General features: G+C 34.6%; 1 protein-coding gene across 1 annotated transcript in view; it reads right to left on the bottom strand.

Annotated features, from left to right (window-relative positions):
• Positions 1–16,452, bottom strand: part of LOC145668681 (uncharacterized) — a 78,346-nt gene extending 61,894 nt beyond the window's left edge. Inside the window, exon 1 of the mRNA XM_081736751.1 lies at positions 15,567–16,452. The gene's annotated coding sequence lies outside the window, so the exon portion shown is untranslated. The remainder of the gene's footprint in view (positions 1–15,566) is intronic.
• Positions 16,453–18,193: the final 1,741 nt, after the last annotated feature.

Genomic DNA, 18,193 nt, shown 5'->3' with positions numbered 1-18,193 from the left:
GCGATTTTCCCGGTAATACATTTATTATTTTGGTGTTAAATCCAACAGTTATGAATGTTGCAGTTATTTCTCTTCCATTAAAGAATAAATGTCAACAGTCATACGCATGAGGAAACTTAAATAAGATAAAACAGGAACATTATGGAAACCAAACGGTTTCGTATATCAAAGCCCGAATAGGTGACGTCGTCAATTCATTTCCAAGGCCTCCTGAAGACTAAGACCTGGTTCAAATATTACTTTTTTAAACTTAGTCTTCTGGGTTCCTAGAAGAAATTTCTGGAAGTATATTATTCTTCAACGTTGAAGAAGATGGAGGATATGAATCTTGGTGACCAAAATGGACAGGTGTGTGTGTGTGTGCATGTGAGTGTGTATGTATTTCTAGTGTGTCCAAGCTGTCGTATAAAACAGCAGGCGGTTATCGAGCTTAGAAGATACGATTACAACCATATCAACATGGCCAGCATGTTAAAAGCACTTTTCTTTCATTGTACTTGGGTTAATACATTAATATGTGGGCACACGTATGGTTGTGTCTCTGTATTTGTCTGTGTGTGTGTGTGGAGGAGAGTCACGTCTGGTCTTTCTGCAGAAGATACAAAGAGAAAATGTAATCACTCTCACAGCATGAAATGGATGCTGAAACTAGTGTCGACCTTCGTTTTTGAATATCTTTTTAGCAAAAAACGAGGTAACCACCTTAACACGAACCTCAATATTTTGTCTGTTTGCTGTGAGAGGTGGTATTTTGCGATGTACCATCAAATATCACCAATTCTTTCTATTCATTTTCTGCTTTTAAGGATCTTGGCTTGACCCTTTTTATATTCAATGATTCCCGGCGAGAGCTCTTGTGGTTCGGATCCCACGTTAATCTAAAGGTCCAAGTCTCATATTTCCTAGCTGCTGAAAGAGACGCTAAAACCCAAAATCAAATCAAATCAATTTATATTCAGTGAACAACTTAAAAGGCAAATAAGAACATTTAAAAAATGTAGTCAGTGAGCTTGATAGACTCTGCAAAATGTTTTTGTTTCTAAAACCTTTCCTATAATGCTGAACTTTGACTGTTCCAGAGCTCTGTCATGGATATAAGCTATAACACACGCGTCATTGGCACCAAAGGACCGAGTTCGGTTCCCGGTGGGAGCTCATGTGATTTGGATCCAACGATAAGCTTAACGATCTCAAATCTCGTCTCGTGATCAATATTAATTCTAATATAGTCCAGACATAACGGTTACATAATCAATTCCCTGTACATTCATGAATATTGCAGATACGTAGTATAAGACAATTATTCTCTTAAGACAACGAAAACTGAAGCTTGGAACCACGATATCCAGAAATTCAAATTTAATCTACAAGTTAAAGGAAACGAAAAGATAGAAGTTACGTTCTGTAAATCTTGGCAACACTGAGCTTCAACTGCTTTTCGTAGCAGCTTGAAACAGAAATAGAAGCAAAATATGTAAAAAATTTAAGAAAGAATAGCTGCAGTTGAGAGTAAGTGATAAATATTGTAAATCTTCGTAAATTTTCCTGTCATTACATTTCTCATTGCAAAGAAGTCACTTGATGGTATAAGTGCTAGATTCTTTATTTGATCTTTATCATTTGTACGTAGTGTATGTACGTATGTATTTAATACTTCGTTTTCCTACTAGTCGGTTACACAACAATCCAGTTCTCCAGCGTATTAACAATAGACCAGTTACCATTACGTTCAAAACATGGAATTTTCCATTACTTACCCGTTCTAGTTACAGGATCGAAGTAAAGAGAGTATACAACATGATTCTTTATTTACTTTTTCTTTAACAATTTAAGAAGTACCTTGTATTTCAGCTTTAATTATTTTTAAAAAAAATCTCAGTATTATTTATAAAGTGAATCAAAAGAATTGACTTCGCCTCGTTCATTTAGATGTTAAAGAATGACTTTAATTGTAGGTTATATATAAGTCCTTTGAAGGCAGGTTTTCCACAAAGGCAAATTCTAATTGGTTGGTTGGATATGAATTGGAGTTTAGAGACCCTTTTAACACCGAGACTATATGACATGTAGACCAACAACTTAATGTGAAATCAGAACCACGTGGGCTCTAGCCGGAAGTCGAACCCGGGTCGACAGCATTGAGTGCACACGCTGAAGGCCAAGTTCCAGTCAAATGGATGACCAATGATCGAATTGGGCTGATATAAACCATAGTGAGAAAAATCCGTTATCCGAACAGCGGTATATTGTACAAATATACGTAATCCTCTTGCTTACTACGAAATCAGTACGGAGCATACGTTATCCGTATGCTACAAAAGCACTGTCCTTAGATGTTACATCATGCCGTTGCAGGATGTCTGACATCTAACAATTTTTCGTATATCACATGCATATACCTATGTTACGTTCCTCAGCTATATGTTATATATGCCCATTTTTATGTGAGATCCTGCCCACCTATATTGTTTCGTACGGAAAGTACGTATAGATGGGTACCTGCTACTATATATAATTATATATAAGACGGGTATATGCATATCTGTAGTAATTTATTTTCAATTCCATCACTAAGGATGATCACAAAACAGAGTCAATCGAAACGAATAATCTGCTTAGCCTTGAAATAAAGTCAATGGTTAGTTGCTTCCTCCAAGGCTCAAGTTTTTCGGCCAAGAATCCTGGCTGTTGTTTTACATAAATTTTCCAGTTATCACCAGGAGAATACCAAAATTGAACCTTTCAATATAGGCTTCAACGACCGATTTTTCCAAAATTTCTTTTCATTTTCTATTGCTGACATTTTTAAAATGGTAAAATGACCTCATATCGGTTGAGTGTAAAACCAAGAAATAACCAAATAAAAAAGTACACTTCAATTTGTTGAGTTTTGTATTACAGTTATTTTTAAATATATACGTTCTTTATTTGAGATTTAACGGCCCTTTTTACTACCGAATATATGAGACATAGATTTTCTGTTTAACATACAATCCAAATAGCATGTATTCTCATCGGGAATCGAGGACAGGACTTCTGCACCAAAAGCAAGAATGATATACATCAGTATTTCTTCCAGGGATACTTCCGATTGGGATTTGCCTCCCCTTTGGAATAAGCTACCCACAAGATTTGACTAAATTAAATTACCATTAGATGTCACTCTTGTGAAGGAACCATCCTTTATCAAATAAATGTCCCACTGGAGAATCCTCACATTTCGATTTTTCCCCGTCCGGACAAAATTTTCTGAAAGAAAGCCTAAGTTACTGACAATTAATCACGCGTGATCTCTGATTTTTTTTTCTACTAGAAATTTGAAGTAGTCTTTCTAAAGTACTGAAAAGAATTCTGAAGCAGTTGTGTCATTTTTTAAAACTATCATTTCTCATCTCATGTCAGTACAAATGGAAGAAAGATACGGAATCTTCAGCCGAAAACTTAGGAGCTTATGAGACTTTTAATTTATTTACTTTACATAGGAATAAAAAGCAATTGAGGTCATAATGACTCATGTTCAATTCCAGTTCTGGCGTAGTAAAACACTAGGTTTTCTTTTTCTTTACTTTTTCTATTGTTTTTCTATACTTTTTTGTTGTGTTATGCTTAGCATTTTATAATTCTGATATTATTCCATGTTATTTTGCATTGCCATTAATTAGCGCGGATACTAGATGTATAACAATGGAAAATGGAATCTTCTTCATTTTCTTATTATACCCTTTAGGTTGGAAAACAACATATAATAAACGAAGATAAAAGGAATTTTGGAATTAGAAAAAAAATGGTAAGAAATGGGGAGAGACTCGAGTAAATCCACAGAGAAAATATAACCTACCACAAGTTTACATAATCTGAGATTCGATCTGACAACCTCTAGCACGATATGTATGAACACTCTGATACTAAGATACTGTGCCTCTGATTTATTCTCAGGATAATCTCTTTTAGCCTAACTTTAGTACATAAACGTGGCGACAAAAAAAAAAAAAAATCATTTAATCTCAAATTCACCTAATGACAATTTACCGCTAAAACTGACACAGTTTATATTCAATTTTAATAGAATAAAAAGTTCTTTTTTATGACGAAAGAATTACCGGTAATTAAACAGGAAGTGAGCTTTGAGAAGAAATTTCTCACCATAATCTCGTCTGTGGGAGTTTTCCCTTCAGAGTTATGGATTACATAACTTTCTATGTATGTGTAGGTTAACGTCACATCTACTCTTGATCAAGGAAATGAAATTGCTATACTTGCCTCTTTGAAACATAAATGGTGTTATGTTGGTAAATTTACATTAGAATTAACAGAGTTCGAATATTTTGCTGTGGTCCCGCGTAGCGTAGTCGCTAACGCTCTCGTCTTTGGTGCGAGGGGTCTCCGGTTCGAGTCCTGATGGGGACACTCGGTCGAAAAAGTGTAAAAGTTTTTTTCAGGCCAGCCACCCTGTGGTTTTCCTGGATTTTCCTCATTCACACCAGTCAAATGCTGGGATGGTACCTTACATGTAGGTCCCAGGCGATTTCCTTCCTATTCCAATCTTTTTCTCCTTCCCTTTCCTCGGATAATGTGATCACCAAGGGACGTTATCCCTCATACGTGATGGGCTAACATGGCCATAGATGCTAACCGAAAACCCAGAAATCTAATTCCTAATCCTAATCCTAATATTTTGCTGATACGGTGTAGTTCGACTTAAGTAAGGTACTAAAATAAACTTAGTTATTCGTATTTCGTTTATTAGTTGGAATTTAACGTCCTTTTTTATAATTACCAAGGCTATAGGAGAATGAGATCAGGTCAAGAATTGTCATAGCCAGAGAAGCATTCAACAAGAAAATGTCCTTAACTAGCAGTCGTAATAATGGACTAAGGAAGAAATTGGTCAAGTGTTATATATGGAGCATTGGAGTGTATGGTTCAAAGATTTGGACATTACGGAAGTTAGAGTAAAAATATTTAGGAAGTTATTCCCAGGACCTGCCGAAAGACAGAATACTGAATAATAATAATATGAGAATGAATCTCTTGTCCGAAAATTGGGACCGAATCACTATTCTAGCTCTCCCTGCTGATCTAGTTTCTAGTGCGCCCGCATGACTTTAGTACACATGGTTCCGGACTCTATATTCCTGATTGGGTATACTTGAAATTTGAACGAGTTACGTGGTTCGGATTCCACCTTTACACACTATAAATTCACGCTTCACATATTCTGGGTGCTGAAAAGAGAGACAAAACTTCAACTAACGATCAAACTGAATCATGACTTGGATTTCGAATATTACTGATACATATTTTCAATCCTAGATGGCACGCGGAGAAAGCATGCAAATTAATTACTTCGTCACGAAAAGGAACTACCAAAGTTTTATGCCGATATAATCATAAAAGTTAACTTTAATTAATATATGTTAAGTATTTACATACAATAGAATAGCTTGGTTTATCTATCTAGGTAATACGGTGTCCATGCTACTATTACGAAGAGAATTAACACAGGATTTATTAATATTTCAGGAAGTAACTTTTTAATGTACTGATTCTAAGTAATGGCCTATTTGGGACCAAATTATTATTTTTCTAATTTCTTTCACTTTATAAAGTTAATTTAGTTTATTATTGTGTAAGTATCACGAAAATATAACATGTTGATTTTTCCTGCGCATCAGATGTGACTTACGCCCTGTCCTATAAATAGGACGCTGGTCCTTTCTGATATACTAGGGAGGACATATTTTTAACTAATTGCATTCTATTGTTTTAGTGAAGCAATTAAAATTTTTACCGCTAAGTGCCTCAAAGCATTGAGTGATCACGGCCGGTCTATCGAAGCACGAAGTCTTCCTGATTATATATATATATATATATATATATATATATATATATATATATATATATATATATACATTTATTTTACTTATGGGATTTTCCGACCCTGGAAACTTGTAATATTTGGAGAGTACTGGAAATCATTTTTGGTCATGATTTTGGTCATGGTATTCATAAACTTTTAAAATAAATGAATAGTAATTCCGTCTCATTAATTCTCAAAAGAAAATTTTGTTTGAACAAGCATTCAAATGATATATCCCTTTTATCACATTCCTTTTGCCAACAAAACTTGCGTAGATACTGGAAACCCGCATAAAGAATTTTCTGTAAAAATACCAGTAGTCACTGGTAAATCCTTTGTGACTTTAATTTATTTACTTTGTCGCTTTTCGTATGCATATTTTTCGGTGTAAGAAATAAGTGTATTTGTTTCCTGCGTAAGAAATATGCAGAAAAAATAATTTCTATAATACTAAAATTGAGGGAAAAAACATGTATTCGCAGTATGGGTTTTTACATCACATACTGTACATGAATTTCATTTTCCTGATACCAATTGCTGGCGTAGTGACTACTTACTATTTTACTAGATTGTTAGCAATTTTAAAACATGTCTACTTTTTCTTCTACTATTGCATGTTATTTTAAGATATATTTTAAAAAGTAAGCAAGAAAGATAATAAAAAAAAAAAACATACATGCCTTCTGACAAAACCACTATAATTTGACATTGAACTCATGTCAGAATTACATGGCGTGTGTTGAGTTAACTTTTAACACGAAATACGATAGATTCTATAAGTTGTCAAATATATTAAAAAGCAAAGCAACACATACACACACAAACTCAAGACGAAACACAAACACAAAATGAATAACGTAAAGATATTTTGTTCCACAACAACAAACAAAAAAATACTATAGATCAAATGTCGTTCCAAAATTGGGTGCTTATAAATGGGGAGGGAGAAGGAGAAAAGTGAGATGAGTATTTTGTTTATTTGGTCGGAAACGGTCATAATATTAAATTACTAGCATTAAGGGCTTGTTCTTTGTATGTACTGAATAGTATGCAACCTGTGGTACAGAAAAGTAGTTTGGGTTGTCTAACTTGAAGGCATCTGAGATACTCTATACTTTTAAAACCTCCAGAACGTCGAGTCCCCAATCTTCTCTCGAGCCTAAAATCACAAAAGCGACTTTGTATTTGATTAGAACTGCTAAAGATCTATCTGTTTATAAAATTAAGTGACAGTAGATGACTTGTTTCTATGCGAAAATCTGATGAGAGATAGACAAACAGATAGGCACACAAGTTCTCTTATATTTATATTTAGTAACGTAAGCAGGAATTCGCCAAAGAGATGTTCATATCATATAAGATGTATGTATGGTAAAAGCTTACTTTTGGATAATATCTTGCTCAAGGGCGTTAAAACCCGGAATTACCTCTTGCGCGCGCCACAGCATGTATTGAAATGAAGTGAAATATTTCCATTTAACTACCCACAATTAGGCTAAGGAAGACGGCTAATTAAGGCAAGTGAATAATGATTGAGGCATTGGTGAAATGAAAATGTAGGACGAAACGGGAGTATCACGAGAAAACCCACTGACACGATGTTGTTCACCACAAACACTTAAATCGATCCAAGGACCTCCCTCACCAGAGGTAAGTGCTCTACCACTGAGCACCTTCTAGTGTTCTTCTTTTAGCACCGAAGTTATATGAGACATGGACTTACAGCTTAAGATGGAATCGGAACTACAATAGTGCATTCAGTGCTCTCTGACAGGAATCAAACCCGGGACTACGCGTTCTAAAGACATGAATAATAACAATAGTAATAATAATAATAATAATAAACGTAGTAGTCCAAGACTTTTTGATTTTAACATACGTATTAACACGAAACTAATATCACAATAGCATTTAAATTAAAATTCTTTGCACATGTGTTTAATACTGACTAGGTCAGATAGGAAGTTTTTTCTTGTTTCCTTTAAAGATATTGACAAGTTTTGAAGGAACAAATACTTAATACAGCAATCACTTATGTTTTTTTTTATCTCGACCCTCTTTTTTCCTTTCTTTCTTGTTTTCTCATTATTATTAACTTAAACATTTGCCTTTTTGTTTTAATTTTATCATGACAAATAATATATTATGTATCAGTTGCGTAACTTTCATTTAAGTTTTAGATATTATTACAACAAAACTAAACTAAAGAGAAAAAAAATATCTAAGTTCAATGAACATAGTGTGATAGTATATTGGCAATAACAACAACAATAATAAAAAAAGGACAAGTATCAATTGTCATATTGTTGGTGAAAGTAGTCCTTGGAAGAAGAAAATAATACTCTATCTGCATTACCCTAAATCTCCACTTTATAATAGGTATTATATCGTCTGTAAATGTTTGTAGTGCAAGTTTACCATTAAACAAAGTAGGGACAAAAGTAAGAAGGCGAGAATAACAAGCAAATTGTTTTTTTTTTTTTAAATACTCTCGCTTTCTACTGAAAAAAAAACCTGTTCTTTTGTTTCTCGGCTTCTGATATATTTATTTACTTATTTATTTATTCGCGTACTCTGCAGAAACCCAAACCAGACAATGGAGACTTAAAGGAAACATAATATTTATTTCGTCTTGTTCTTTCCGCTCCCCCTCCCTCCTTGTCTTCTTCAACGCGTCTTCACTAATAAACACTATAACTAACTACTTACTAATCGTAGCATTGAAGAAACAAACAAGAAAAAAAAAAAGTTGTCTTGAAGACAAGAAACTGAGACAAATATTGCTTTGTATGGCCTTCACTAAAAGTGGAAAACAAGACATGGCCAAATTTTGTTCTGAAAATTCTTATATTCTATATGGAAAGATGGAAGGTACGTGGACGGTTTGTAATAAACGGGTGTCTTGACTATTTTATTCTAATAAATTTACCATTATTTGAACATTTGTTATTCAATGCGACGGGACTTTCGGCAACCATTTGATCTTCTGAATTTTCTATTTCAGCAATTCCGTACAAGATACAAGACGGATGATTAAGGCAAAGTGAATAATGCTTGAAGATTTGTTGAAATGAGAATGTGGGAGACAACAGGAGTATCCTAAGAAAATTCACAGACACGATGTTGTTCACCACAAATACATGGCCGGGGATCGAACCAGGGACCTCATGCACCAAGGGTAAGCCTGAGACACCGTTTAGTGTCCCGTTTCAGCACCGAACCTATATAAGACCTGGACCTGCAGCGTAAGATGGAATCGGAACTACCGTAGTGCATTCAGTACCCTCCCACCGGTAATCGAACCCAGGAGTGACTTCCTTCTCATTAACAATTCGTCTTGTTCAACCTGCAGAACATAAACGTGGAGCTATTAAACTAAAAGCTCCCTATTTCCCCGACATTAATTTGAAAGCTTATTTGTTTATATGTACAATTTCTTGGACAGATATTACTTTAGACGACCAACTATATAAACAGTTATTCCTTATTAGAAAACTAAACTGCACTCAAAGAAGAAGAGCACTGTAGCTCGGTGGTACTGCGCTCACCTCTGCTACGAGGTATCCCTGGTTCAATCTCAGGCCACGTACGTTCGTGGTAGACTTTATCATGTTTTCCTCCCTTGTTTCTTATTTCATCAATTCTTTCTTTTTTTTTGAGTTTAACATCTCACGATTATTCATCGAAGCTAAGACAGACGTTGATGATGCGATGGATGATAATAGTGAAATGATGAAAGTGAGAGAAAACGGAAAATTCCCTTGAAAGCCCATACGCACAACACGGTGCTTGTCCACGATGAAGTCTACTTGGCAGAAGCCGGGATTGAACCAGGTATCTCACGTGCCAGAGATGAGTTTTTTTTTTTTATTAGAGCCATCGAGGCTCATCACTAATTCTCCGATAATCATTTGATTTCATTAATCATTCGTCTCTTTTAGTTTTCAGGGAATTTTTTCAGACAGAACATTCCATATACCATTACAATATACAATACACACAATGTGTTGAATGCATTTACTGAAAAATGTCTACAATCTTTGAAATAATATTGTGATAGTTATAAAGTAACTGAAACATTAAGTACTGTACAGAGAGACTAGCAGAAGTGGACCTATTTGAATGAGAATATTTGGAAAGATATATTTTTTAATTGAAAATGATGATACCAACTAAAGACAGCTAATTTGGGGGTGGGGGGGGAGAAAGATACATTTGAAGGTTTTTACTCTCAAATATTCGTTCATTTTAACGTATAAATTTTGAGGTAAACTGCTATATTTAAGGCTAGGTTTGATCAAATTTAGTTTGTTAAGAAGTTTGATTTTTAAAGAAAAAATCCTTCAAGTGTTGTTCATTGTCCCACTCTACTTTTATCATCATTTCTATTTTTTTTTTTTTTTATCATCACTATTTTTAATGTCCGCTTTTCTTCGTCATATAGTAATGTGGTAGAAATGAAGCCTGTAGAAATGAAACCTGTAGTTTAATGTTTTATGGTTGTGTTATTACGCTAAAGAAATGAAATGAAATTAAGTATTTCCCACGATTATACCTTTTAAGCTAAGAAAGGCAATGATTAAAACAAGTAAATGATGATAGAAGAACTGATGGAATGAGAAAGCGGGAGAAAACAGGACTACCCCGAGAAAATCCACAAAAACGATGTTGTCCACCACAACGTACTTGGCCGGGAATCAAACCAAGTACCCAACACACTAGAGGTAAGCACTCTACCACCAAGCCACCATGCGCCCCCTTTTGGCTAAAGAGTAGAATGACTACTGAAAGTGAATGATGATGTGAAAGTGAATGATGGTATTATGAAAGTAATGAGAGGCAATATGTTACTATACACCATGAAACAACATTACCTGGTAACGAATCGGAAATCCTTCGCAACAGAGATAAGTACGTTGTTAATAATAATTATACGTTCTTAAAGTACACAATAGTATAATCCTATACAAGGAGAAACACTTAACATTAAAATAATAATGGTTAATTGTAAACTAATAGTCAATCATTGTATACTTTTAATATCAACTATATTCATCGCAATACACTGGCATATAATTTAATATCGTTGTGACGAAAATATACTTGCCACTGTTTCATTGTAAATCTGGCTGAAAATCTTAAAATTGTAAGATTTCCCCCAGTAAGGATTTTCAATTAAATTATGCTATCAAAATGGTAATACACAAACTTAGTTGTAAAATTTCGCATACAAAAAATATAAATTACAGTGACTGAGTTTCATACTTTCTAAGTTGTTTGAACTGAAAATTCTGATGTTTCCTAGCCGGGAAGGTGGCATGTTTCTGTAATCCAGCTCTCTTGCAGGCGATATAGTCTGGTGGAGAACAGCCTAAACTGTAAAGGTTAATCTTTAATGGTAGTCTATGCACCCGCCAACTGGACCGTCGTGGTTATAGCCCCACGTTAATAGTTGGTCCTGTCCTTCATAACCTTGATGTTATAAATGAATCCAAAACAGAACTCAAACCCTTCTGTATTTCCAAACTCAAATATTTCCTGATAAGTATTTTCTGTTCAAACTTTAACGAAATTCTTTTAAGAAAAAATGGTGGAATGAAATATTTAATGTAATTTTGTGCGATTATAACCATCGGAAATAAAAAAAAAATACATTTGGAATTGAATTCTTATGGAAAAACTGGTGAAGTGAAGAAAAGATAGGAAATCGAAGACTAATGGACACTAATGTTATTCCAGAAAAGTTTTTTTAAAAAATCTATAATGAAACCATAGACCTTTCACACTAACAGTGAGCGTTCTACCACTGAGCTACCATGCTCTCTAAGGCAATTCTCTATATTAGGTGTGCTTTAACTACAGCATTCGCCTTATATTTATCTTTCAATATATTTGACTTAATTTAAACAGGTACGCAATCCTCGTTAAAGAATATGTCAACACCTGCAATGAGTAGAGCTGTAAAACATTTTCGACTCCATTTATTTATTTTGATATACACTTAAAAACTTCACTTGATACCCTTAATATCAGATATAAGACATAAAATCACAGCACAGTTATAAGACATAAAACCAACTTCACAGGTGTAACTTATTACCTAACTATAATTCTATGGTCTAATACACTTGAAATTTATCGCTACAGGAAGTAAAACCCAATTCGATTATGATTGTTTGACTCAATTCCCCAAAATTTTGTTTTATACGGTATTATTCTCCTATTATTTTCTTCGTCGTCACTTTTTTCCTTTCTCGATTCATCTCAACTAGAATTCCATACAGCACGTGTAATTTGCATGCAAGAAATTACATCGTTTCGAAGAAATTACATTCTATCCTTTACCCGAAATCACATGATATTAAGTGACATGTATTGTATACTTCGAATGTTCCACATTAAAACTTTCAATTCTATCATCTACATATTAAGCTATTTTTTTCCTTCATGCTTCATTTTATTTAACCTTTATGTTTTTTTGCGACTTAGCGATCGACATTTACATCCATGTAATACAATGATTTTACTTCTGATTTGTTCAATGTTCGTAGCTACGTGAAAGAGTAACATGTCCCTCCCGTCATTGATCTACTATTTATTTTTTTCGTTTCTCTTCCCGTTTTTATTTATTACTGCTACCTCTAAATTTATTTCACTTCCTTTATTACTGCCATTATTATCACTAGACATAATATTCATAATCACTAAGATATTTCACTAAATACGATTATGACAAGCCATTATATATAATATTTAATTTTATCTACGATTCCACACGAGACGAGACGAGACGAGATATCACTTTCTCAACACTTTTACGAGACGAGATAGGCTCAATTCTAGTCTCGTAGACAACTATAGTCTCGTAGGTAACTCTAGTCTTACCTAAAATTATATCTATTTTACATCTATTAACTAGCCTAGCACGAACCTGTAGCATTTAGTTTATAAGGAAAACAAGACTTCCCTGCCCACTCATAAATATAGGAAATACTCATGCTTTACACTATTATATTCATAACTTGATAAATCCGTTTAGAAACATTGTCTCTCTTTGCATATTCTCGTTCGATTCTTAAATGAGCTAATAGCCACAAAGCGAAAAGAGAGAAGGAATACATACAGCCATTACCTTATAATTAGTTCAACTACCATTTAGTTTTAAAGTAATATAAATCGAACGCAAACTGTAGAAAAGAACAATATAAATTATAGCAAATAAGCAGAGAGAGAGAGAACGAGAGAAAGAAGAATGAAATTTTGTAGAATATTTATACTTTTTTGTACGAACAAATCGATTCGAACAAAATCTGTGTTCGCTACAAAATTTCTACAAATTGTTAATCTTAAAATGAACGCAATAATATGAATACTCATGTTTAAGACACGTTTTTTAATAGCAATAATGTTACTATTATCTTTAATGTATTATAGAGTATACCTATAACACGTCTATGATTCATCTACTATCTATAATGTATCTATAACTCATTTTTTTCTAAACTGCTAGTTAAGGTGGAAAACTTTCAGTTTGTATCTTATCCTGCCACATTAATTCTGTCGAGAGTGCTACTTTTTTTTTTTTTTGTTTTGTTAAGTTTTACCTTATACCCTAGTACTCTGACTAATTGTGCAGTAAGGATACGTATGTATAAGTCTATATTTTTTAAAACAAAATTTTAAGTACACACCAGGAGAGAGAAAAGTTAATCTCAATTTTATCCAATTCCTTTTGTTAAGAAAGTTTAACGTTGCAGAAACACAAGTGAACCAGAAATATAACCTTTGCTAATCGAATCGAGTCAGAAATATTACTATAAGATCCCACTTTCTACCTTTATGCAAAGAAAACTCTAGATTACGTTAATTGCTCCAGAAATTCAAAACAGATCCGAGAAATTTAGGTTTCTTTTCAGCTCATACATTGTTAACTATTACTTACATCATAAAGAAGAAACATGTATAACTCGTGATATTCTATTTTTAAAAACGATAATTATAATATCAAAAATCAATTCGTTGTAGGATACGAAATAACAATGATCCTAAACATGAAACTACGCCAAATTTAGAATATTTCAATAACAGAAAATTTATTAAGATATTAAACTCAAATGGTAATCATACGCTAATATTGCATTTTTCGATATCAGATCTTAATATGAACAAAACTAGATAAATGTGAGATTATCTTCTAAATTAAGTGATATAATTTGGAACAAGATATTCAGAAGTAAAGTACCCGATTGTTTTCATATTTTAATCACTACACCACAAATATTAGAACTCGTATACGGAAGTTAATATTTTCGTAAATCTTGAAGGTAGACTTGCGTTATTTTTGGAGGAAATAGGAAGTTAAATTACGTTGTAAAGAAACAGGAAAGAGTGTCGAATAGATAAGGACGTTTCCTTGTGTCATAACATTTTATGCTTCTTTTAAAGTTCGAATAAAGGAAATATTATACAAATTGAAATTATTTTGTTAGCGCGTACTAGCAATGTAAAAGGGTATCTCAAATATGTAAATGCTCATCTCTATCCACTAGTATGTAAAACGTACTTGCTAAATGCAAATTGTTAGTACGTGCATCGAACAACTCAATTAGAAGCTACCAAGCTGTTTTCGATTTGATATTCATTCATTCTTTCTTTCTTTCTTTCTTTTTTAATGAAGTGATTATCAGTTTGTTCTTGTGTGGTATTACGCTCATCAGATAACGGTATATTGCTCGCTAAGGGTTTGAATTGGTTTGCAACTCTCGTTTTATAAGCAAATACAAAGTGAATCGTATTTCTCGCTAGCAGGTAAATGAAAATTACTTTAAAATATTTTTGAGTAATCATCGAAAATGTATCACTCCTAATTTTATCGCAGCTCGTACTGAAAATAAAAACAGAACTTTATTGCAAATATCTCTAAAATTCGAAATTATGACGTAACATTTTAAACAAGAAGCGCGTGATACTAATTCGAAAACTGTCGAAGGAAAATATGTATAAGTGGAGATATTTTAGAAGTACTTGCTCATGAGCATGACACAAGTCAACTCACTAGAATTGAGAAGTACTTGCTCATGAGCATGATACAAGTTAACTCACTAAAGTTGAGAAGTACTTGCTCATGAGCATGACACAACTCAACTCACTAGAAATTTTCATTCATTGAGCACCGTGAGTGAGTGTACGTTTTAGACGTAGTTGCTCATGACTATGACAAAAGTTAACATACTAGTAATTTTTGCTCATTGAGCACCGTGAATGAGAGAATAGTGTTTAGAAGCACTTGCTCATGAAAATGACACAAGTTAACTTTTATTATTATTATTATTATTCCTTGATCACCGTGTATGAAAGAATACACTTTAGAAGTACTTGTTTACAACACAAGTTAACTCATTAGAAAATTTCATTCTTTGAATACCAGAGAATAATTTTATTTTTTTATATTCGAAGATAGTATTGAAACAAGATTTTTGATACTTTTCATCTAGTCTTTGAATCAGTATTAAAAAAGAGAATTTCTAATTTTCCTGATCTGGTCTTTGAATCACTCTTTTTTATCTATACTTATTTACAATAATCAGTCATAAAAAGTCAAATATTTTTGAAAATCTTTGAAAACAAGATAATGGCTGCATGTAATATGGTTTCGTAAGGAGACTATTAAGTTTGTGATAATAGAATGACCAAGTGAACTACTTACCCGAAGTAATTAGGCACCAAAGTGATTATCCTGGTATTTGTATTTACTAGAGCGTCAACAATTCACGATATTTTACGGAAATATGTTTACAGATCAAAATTTCCGGCAACATCACGAAACACACTTGTCAGATAAAAGTTATAAAGAACTATAGAATAAAACCACACCAGAACCACAGTCAAGAATAGGTCATTAAACAGAGAATAAACACTTATTCCAGTTAATAGAATAAAGGAAACTAGTTCGCCTTAAATGACTTTTTTCTTTTTTTCACAATGACTACACCCGCGACACTTTCGTTGTACTTTTTCCAAATAATTAATAATTTTAAATATATTCCAATAGAATCTCCTGTCTTCACAGTACACGATCACACGATTATGTCCCCTGTCCAGGGATAATCACACACAATCATTCATTCGTACAATCACATCACATCACAGTAGTAGTTGATCTCTTCCGAATAATCCGTGACACCAACGAAGCTCTTAAAAATCCACTAAAAACTTCTGTCAGTAGCTGATGATGCTATAACGGAAAGTTTGCAAAACAGTTTTGGGTAATTCTCACTTTAGGATTATAATGTCGCTTCGGGTGAGGTCTATTGTCTTTAGGATACTTCGTCATTGGTTTTCCAGGAAGGAACAAATAAAGGACGTGCCGCGTGTATATGTGTTACGTATGTATGTATATGGTATTATGTGTTCTACTATGTCAGACCATCACCATCCTTGCGGCGTCGAGCATCAACGTGGCCCGCCTGGTTCTTGGTATGGGTTGGAGTGAACTGTCACTCTCGTTCGGAGCATAGTTTAAACTCAATAACTTTTACTGGTAGACCTAGTTTCCTGCTTCGCATCCCCCCACCTCCGCCTTGTCTTAACGATCAAATATGTATCACCTGTGTATGTGCATGTGTGTGTGTGTGTGTGTAAGAGTGTTTCTTTTTCTTATTTACCGATCCCGTTACGAGGGTCTCTCTCTTTCTGTCTGTTAAGGAGGAGTTGACGAAGTAGGGTGGGGTACAATAAGTAAGGAAAAGGTATGTCAGCTACCGGACCCCAGCGGGAAAAGAGCGTAATCAAGAAGGGAGATAGGGGAAGTAAGTATGTGGATGTATGTTCTCTTGCGCGGAGGAGAGCAAACCATTTGTAAGTGAATCTATAAAGGTGATACTACAATTCACTTTTCCTTTCTAAATGGCCTTATTGGACTTACTTATTGGAGCGGTTTGCCGTCAAAAGAGGGCTCTCTTTCTTTCTTTCTTTTTTTCTTTTCCTCAGGCTCCGAGAGGTTCTGCCCTAGTTCCACCACCATTCTCCATCCGCCCCACTACTGTCCGTCCACTCACAGGTTGTGCCCGAGGCCTCCAGATGTAAACAAATGTGGAAAGAAACTTGGGATTGGGTGGAGCCTCTATGCGGACGGATGATAAAAGTGAAATAGAAAGTACTCTTGCTGCTTACGATACGATGTCTGCTGCGGAAAGGTTTTGCCGGGGCGAGGCGAGGCAAGGCGCGGCTACGGTGAGGGGAAAGAGGAAAGCGAAATAAGTTCTTGAAGAAGAAATGAAGTAACGGGACAACAACGGAGCAGAGAATCAAGCAGCTGAGGGTTTTTATCTCTCCTTTTTACTTCTTGCACAGTCAAGAAACACACCTCGCCTCCTTCTTTACCTTGAAAGCCGTTCTCAGTCTGCGAGCGGAACTCGTGGCAGGCGGACGTCTTCGCGTGTCAGCGGAAAGAGGTGATACCACTCACCTCGATACAACGCCAAGCAAGTCCTCGTGTTTGTTTGTAGCTTCATGAATGTCATCCTTGTCTGTTCGTAGTGTTGGAAGCAAAACACAAACAATTTTAGCTAACAAGTCACCTTGACTAATTCGCTACAATCTTGAGGTTCGCCAGTGGCTTTGTCGTAGCACCATATTAGTACTGACCACTGGCCATACGGCAAACCTATTCCATTTGGACTGTTACGTAATAAGTACGATCTCTTTTAAAGTTGCAAATCGGAATAATAATCAATCAAGAACGTCGGTATCATCATTAAATTTCAGTTGAGTATATCTCTATTACTACTACATGCACCTTCCTCTTCTGTGGTCTGAACTCTTCTTTAATAGCTCTACTGGCTTCTGATTTGTATTTGTTGTAGAACAGCGTTTGTAATCAATTGCGTAGTCTTCACATATGTCTTTGGAGTTAATTTTTTCACTTTTCGTTCCTTGGTTTGTCTCTTTGAAGCACACTTCTTTAATAACCGCCCGATTAGCATGTACCGTACGTTTCTGGTGTCTTCTGAGTTTATTCTCGACTGCGTGATCATATGGGTATGACCGACGGGTTTCAAAATATGGGTAAACAAATAAAGTTGTTTCTGTTAGTGCATTTTTGACTTTACTTCCCCATGAATTTTGCTACTTACTGCTTCGCATGTAATGTTTTCGTCAGCCGTACAGTCATTTTAGTATGTACATTCCCGAATTCGATTACAATGGGTTTTATTGAATTTTATTCTCATTTTAGTAACCCATTGAGCAGGCTGGGGTCTACGTGGACCTCATATATGAGACATGGACCTACAGTTTAACGTGGAATCCGAACCACATGAGCTTCCACCGGGA

Source organism: Thermobia domestica, chromosome 13 (genome assembly GCF_964235325.1).
Source record: "Thermobia domestica chromosome 13, izTheDome1.hap1.1, whole genome shotgun sequence".
Lineage (NCBI taxonomy): Eukaryota > Metazoa > Arthropoda > Insecta > Zygentoma > Lepismatidae > Thermobia > Thermobia domestica.
The sequence above is the reverse complement of the archived record's forward strand: the minus strand, read 5'-3'. Positions and strand labels throughout refer to the sequence as shown.